General features: G+C 35.1%; 1 pseudogene; it reads right to left on the minus strand.

Moving 5' to 3' along the window:
* Window positions 1-3,589: 3,589 nt before the first annotated feature.
* Window positions 3,590-3,990, minus strand: LOC132693101 (small ribosomal subunit protein uS12 pseudogene; annotated as a pseudogene).
* Window positions 3,991-6,920: the final 2,930 nt, after the last annotated feature.

A 6,920-nucleotide genomic window follows, 5' to 3' on the forward strand; every position in this document is an offset into this window, starting at 1 on the left:
TTTACTTTCATTTTTTACAATTATAATTCATAAACAACAATTTTGTACTTTGTTTTTAGACAGATTAATATGGTAGTAATGTAGTAACTATACCATATTAACAACATTATATAGACATTGTGTAAAATAGAACCTTAATAAGTGTTTAATGCAGAAGTTAGCTTGTAATTCTTAGAAGAAAAATTACATCAGCAAACATGTTAATATTAATGACATTCAAACAGAGTGACTACTATGTGCGACATAGGCAGCTGGGCTTACATTTTAGGAAAACATAAGACATTTCTAATTTCAAGGCACGTTCAAAAACGCATCTTTATTATGGCACATCAGTGAAAAAAATTTAAATTGTTTTGTTTTTATTTGTAATAACTATTTTTACTTTACATTCTAACTGTTTCTTTTTTGTGGCTTATTTTCTTATTATAGAAACATGAAGGATTATCATAAAACAAAAAACACAATTCTACTTAGCCATGCTAGCATTCAGGCTCACCATAGATGCTGTAATCACTGTGAACATTTGCCAAAGTTAATAGTGGTTCTGTTCACCTTGCCTATGTGCACAGAAAAAAAATTAAATTTTGTATGACCATCTGTTATCCCTTTTCTTAATATAAGTGGTCTCAGATTTTTTTTTTCCTGGAGGACACGTAGTTTGTGAAGGGGCAACTATTTTACATATCAGCATGGATGTTCTTTTAAGGACTCATTAAAATGTGTCCTTGAGAGATGCTTGATTTTTTCCTTCTTTATGTTGTTATTTCTCCACATTAATCTAATGCTTTTTTCAAGTATACATTTCATAATGCAGCTTGAGAGTACGTAGGTGATTCCAAATTGATCATTCTCCATCTTCATAAGCTACTCTATGAGCTGAACATCCTATTAAACTCTCAAATTTTGACCTGAGATTATCTGTACACTAAGCATAATTTTAGCCTATGTGAGTGTCATAAAGTGAATGAAGAATCTTGTTCTCTAGCAATTGTGACATCAAAACTTCATTTTGGTAATCCCAAGACTTTGACTTTTCCTGCCCTGACCAAATCTCCTCTTAAATTTATTAATTATTATTTCAGAATGACTGCTTCACTAACCAGTGGTAGATCCATAGGTAACTACCCCATGCTTAACCCTGAGGAGTTAATAAATATCCATGTTTTAACTGCTGTAATATTTACAAGTAAACAGTTAAGTAATCATAACTCATCATGAGGTGTGTGAGATAAAAACGAAGCTTCTAGAATCTTTGAGGCAAAATATGTAAAATATCTAAATATTTCATAAAAATTATAAAGCTATTTATCAATTAAGGCTGAGGGGATAGAAGTAAAGAATAAAATTGCTAAATATTCTATTGTGACATTTATATTCTTTTCATTAGAATTTTGTAAGAGACATAAACACAAAATCACACCATTTTAAGAAGAACACAAAGACCTGGCGTTTTCTGGACACAGCTTTTCACATAACTATTTTAGTTATTGCATAAACACATAATACTGTCTATATATCAGGCAGCATTCTAAGTACTTTACAAATTGAAACTCATTAATTCCTACTAAGCTATGGATGAACTACTATGTACTTTATAGCTTTCATGTGAAGTAGCTACATGTTAAAAAAATGTTTTTAAGGTTTATTTTGAGAGAGGGAGGGAGAGAGAGAGTGAGTGAGAGTGAGAGACATAGAATCCAAAGCAGGATCTAGGATCTGAGCTGTCAGCACAGAGCCCAACACGGGGCTTGAACTCACAAACCACAAGGTCATGACCTGAGCCAAGTCAGTCACTTAACCAATGGGGCCACGCAGGTGCCCTGAAGTAGCTACATGTTTAGAAAGAACTTGTTAGTATTGACAGAGGGATTGTAGAAATAATGGGGTTCCTCATGATCAGTGGGTGATTTTTAGTGGTCCAGTGGGAGAACGCAAGAGCAGAGAATATTTTAATGATCATTTTGTCTTCCAGAACTAAGAACTCATTTCTCCTGCAGAAGTCTTGTGGGAAAAAGTAAATTAAAAAATATATGCTTTAAAAAGTATTATTTTATAAGAGAGTTTATTGGGTCACAATGTATTTTCATATATATTATTTCATTTGATTCATTTGATATGGGGATACTGTGAGATGACATTTTCTAACATTTACTGATGTATGAGCCAGACACTTTATTGAATCCTTACAACTTTTGATCATACCCAAGTAATAGAAGAGAAATCTGAGGCTCATATATTAAGCACTAGCAAGTGACGATACTTATAAGCCTCGTTAAACATAAATAAATAAAAGATGCTCAGGAAATAAAGCAAATAAAGGGCCAAATCAACTTTTGCCAAAATCTATGTTCTTAATCACATTGTTATTGTTATTGTTTAATCATTATTTTCATAGCCCCAAGATGAAAAAACAAATAAGAGTTATGTCTTTGCCACAATTGCATGGATAGTCACTGGAATTCAAGCCAACAGTAAAGGCAGTGTGACATAACAAAATGATATGCCATAAAGAAATAGCCTTCCACAAAAATGCAGTTAGAAGTAATAAACAAATTTAGCAAATTTGCAGAATAACAAATCAACACAGAAATCAGTTGCATTTTTGCATGTTAGCAATGAACAATCTGAATAAAAATTAAGAAACCAATTCCATTTATAATAGCATCACAGAATAAAATATTTAGGAATAAACTTAACCAAGGAGGTAAAAGACTTGTACACTGGAAAATACCAAGCGTTGCTGAAATAAGTTAAAGACAAATATAAGTGGAAAGTTTATTTCCTGTGTTCACTGACTGAGAGATGTAATATTGTTATGATGTCAACACACCCAAAGCAATCTGCAGATTCAGTGTAATTCATATAAAAATCCTGGTGGTGTTTTTTGCAAAAATATTTACAAAATTTTTTAAATTCACATGGAATCTTTTCAACTTTTCAAAGTTTATTTTTGAGAGAGAGAGAGAGAGAAGGAGAGAGAGACACAGAATCTGAAACAGACTCCAGGTTCTGAGCTGTCAGCATAGAGCCCAACGTGAGGTTTGAACTCACGAGCTGTGAGATCATGACCTGAGCTGAAGTCAGGCATTTAACTGACTGAGCCGCCCAGGCACCCTGTTTAAATTCACATGGAATCTTAAGGGACTGTTAATAGCTAAAAACAACCCTGAAAACAACAAAGTTGGAAGTATCACCCTTTCTGATTCCAAACTTAATTACAAGGTAAACAAAACAGGGTAGTACTGGCATAAAAACAGGAACAAAAACAGATGAAATAGAGATCCCAGAAATAAACTTTCTCATATATGGTCATATGATTTCTACAAGGTTGCCAAGACTATTAAATAGGGGAAAAGATAGTTCTTTCAGCAACTGGTTCTGACAAAACTGGATTATCTATATGCAAATGAATGAAGTTGGATCTGTACTTCATACCATATGCAAAAATTAACTCAAGATACATCAAAGACATAAGAGCTAAAACTGTAAGCTTCTTAAAAGAAAATAAAGACAGCTTCATGCTCTTGGATTTTTTTTTTTTTTGGCTTATGAAAATTTATTGCTGTCATGTTTTCACCATCAAAACTTATTATATTGGTCTTTCTTTCTTTCCTCTGTAGAAGTACAAAAGAGAGATATTGGCCACTTTGAGTCACCAGCATCATGACTTTTGTGACCAAATACAGCAACCAGAATTTCATCATTTTACTCAATAAAATCCAATCACATTTGGGTACAAAGGCTGTGATTTCTTCTGCCATTCTTGATCAGCAGGACCCTGACACATTTCCTGATGCCAGAATTTGGACTTTTAGCTTCAACCCCTACTTCTTCCAGTACAATTCCCTTTGCATGGCAACCACCTCCAAAAGGATTGGCCTTCAGGGCTGTGCCCAAATTGACTTTCTTGTACTGTTTATCATGCCACTTCTGATCTCATCTCCAGGATGGAGCTATCCTGGCAGCACAAAGGCTGTGACACTTGCCCATCCTTCCCGTGCCATGGGCCTGAGCAAAAGAGAGAAACAGCACAGGAAGGCTATGCTCTTGGATTTGTTAGTGATTTCTTGGGTATGATATCAAAAGCATGAGCAACAAAAGAAAAATTAGATAAATTGGATTATATCAAAATTAAAAATGTTTGTATATCAAAGGGTTTTGTCAAGAGATTAAAATGACCAATGGAATCATGAGGGAAATGCAATTCAAACCAAAATGAGACACCAGTTCGTACCTCTTAGAATGGCTATTACCAAACAAAACAAAACAACAAAAAAGCAAAGCGTTGATGAATATGTGAAGAAACTGAAACACTTGCACACTGCTAGTGGGAATGTAATATGGGATAGCCTCTGTAAAAAACTGTATGGCGTTTCCTCAAAAAATTACCATATGATCCAGGAATTCCATTTCTGGGTATATGCATAAAAGAACTGAAAGCAGTGATTGAACAGTTATGTGCACACCCATGTTCATAGCACTTTTATTCATGATAGCCAAAATGTGGAAGCAACCTAAGTGTGCAAGTCAATAAATGAATGGATAAACACAATGTGACATATATTTACCATGGAATACTATTCAGCTTTAAAAGGGAAGGAAATTCTGAAATTTACTGCAACTTGGATAAACCTTGAAGACATTATGCTGAGTGAAATAGGCCAGTAACAAAAAGACAAATATTGTATGATTGCACTTACACGAAATTTTTAAAGTAGTCAAATTTATAGAAATGGGGATGCACTTGTGTTTGTCAGGGTCCATGGAGAGGGATAATGGGTAATTATTGTTTACTGGATACAGTTTCAGTTTGGGAAGGTAGAAAAACTGTTTTAGAGATGGATAGAGGTGCTGGTTGCACAACAGTGTGAATGTACTTGATGCCACTGAACTATAAACTCAAAAATGGATAACACTGAATTTTTTATCATGGATATTTGATCACAATTATTATTATCATTTTTTTTTAAATTTTTTTAACATTTATTTATTTTTGAGACAGGGAGAGATAGAGCATGAACGGGGGAGGGTCAGAGAGAGAGGGAGACACAGAATCTGAAACAGGCTCCAGGCTCCGAGCTGCCAGCACAGAGCCCGATGCGGTGCTCGAACTCATTGACCGCGAGATCATGACCTGAGCCGAAGTCGGACGCTCAACCGACCGAGCCACCCAGGCGCCCCTATTATTATCATTTTAAATGGGAACATTGGCTAAAAAGGAAACTTAAAATCCAACTGAATTCTTAATTAAAAGCTGTGACTTTGAGCAGCTGGTCAAAATCTTCTCATTTTCAGTTTCTCTGAAAAGGAAAATGTAGATGATCTATATTCTCCAAGGTTATTGGGAGGCTTTATCATAATACTGTATGTAAAAATGTCTGACTCAAGATAGGCATGCAGTGATAGCTTCAATGTTCATCACACATCTGTGTGCTAAACACTAGTGTTTAGAAGCACTTGGGTGGCTCAGTCAGTTGAGCGTCCGACTTTGGCTCAGGTCATGATCTCATGGCTCATGAGTTTGAGCCCTACATCAGGTTCTGTGCTGACAGCTTAGAGCCTGGAGCCTGCTTTGGATTCTGTGTCTCCCTCTCTCTTTGCCTCTCCCCTGCTCATGCTCTCTCTGTCTCTCAAAAATAGACGAAAATGTTAAAAAAAATTTAAACATCAGTGTTTAGATGGGAGGTTATCTGCAAGGAAAGCTCCATTTGAGGATTTGAATAATAAGTAGATATTAATCACACAAGCATCTTGTAATGATTAAACTATTAAACAAGCATTTGTAATACAACAATGTCTTGAGAGACAAAATAAGCCCTGCTTTTAATGTCATATTTATCTTGTTCTTTTTTTAAACATCTTAAGACTGCTTCTAACACGTGTTATTCATAAGTCATATAATGCAAATGTTCAAAAGCTGGAGTTTTAGTAGAATTGTATCTCTTGCTCGGTTATTGCTATTGATATGTAAAAGACAGTAAGCAAAAGCAAAAAAAGGTCAAATTTGTAGGCTACCAATATTGGGAATCTTGGCATATCCTGAATAAAAGGAGTCTTTTAGGGCCCTGAGGTCATGGCTAAACGGCATCTAATGACTAACACTGGACTAAGACTTTTTTCCAAGGGGCAAGAATTCCTTATTTTGACAGAACTTAGAGAGATATCACAGTATACTGGTTAAAAAGCCTGGATTCTGCAATGAAATGTCCTGGGGACTAATTGTTACTCTATCTTCCCAGTTATATGCGTTTGAGTATGTTACTTCACTTTCTAGGTCTCAGTGTGATGATAAACAGAGCTGGTTCATAGATATGAGACACAACAGTAAATCATTTAACAAGGGTCATGACACTTAGTAAGTCTCCCATAACTTTTTTATTATGATGATGATAATTACCATGATTCATAAGATCTTATTATCTCAGAACATGGCTAGACACAGCCCACTTAATTAGAGTGGAATAAAGCAAACTGATCATTATTGGGCTTGAATCTATGCTGTTGAAACCAAGATATTCTGACATAGAGAAGCATCTGGATCCAATGGAGATTCTTGATAGATGTTTAATCCAGCTGGTATATCATTAATTATCAGTAGGTTATGGGACTAGACAACAGGCAAATAATCAAGCAGTTTGAAGAGAACAGTATTGGCTGAAGGTGATATTGCAAAAACATTAAGGGGCAGATGGAAAATCATAAGGACTGTAAAATCAAGTTTTTAGAAAGCCAGGCAGGCAGGCAGACAACATTAGAATACTATAAGTAACAGAAGCCCTGACACTAATGTGGGATTCAATCAAAGAACTTCAGTTCTTAGTAAAAACTGGAAAAATTAAACGTCTTTGTTTTAGTTTGAGTTCCCCCAGGATTAGACTGAGAGAGAAGAAAGCACCAATAGTATTTGGAAGAGGTAGTAA

The sequence above is a fragment of the Panthera onca genome, chromosome B1, assembly GCF_046562875.1.
Source record: "Panthera onca isolate mPanOnc1 chromosome B1, mPanOnc1 haplotype 2, whole genome shotgun sequence".
Classification (NCBI taxonomy): Eukaryota; Metazoa; Chordata; class Mammalia; order Carnivora; family Felidae; genus Panthera; species Panthera onca.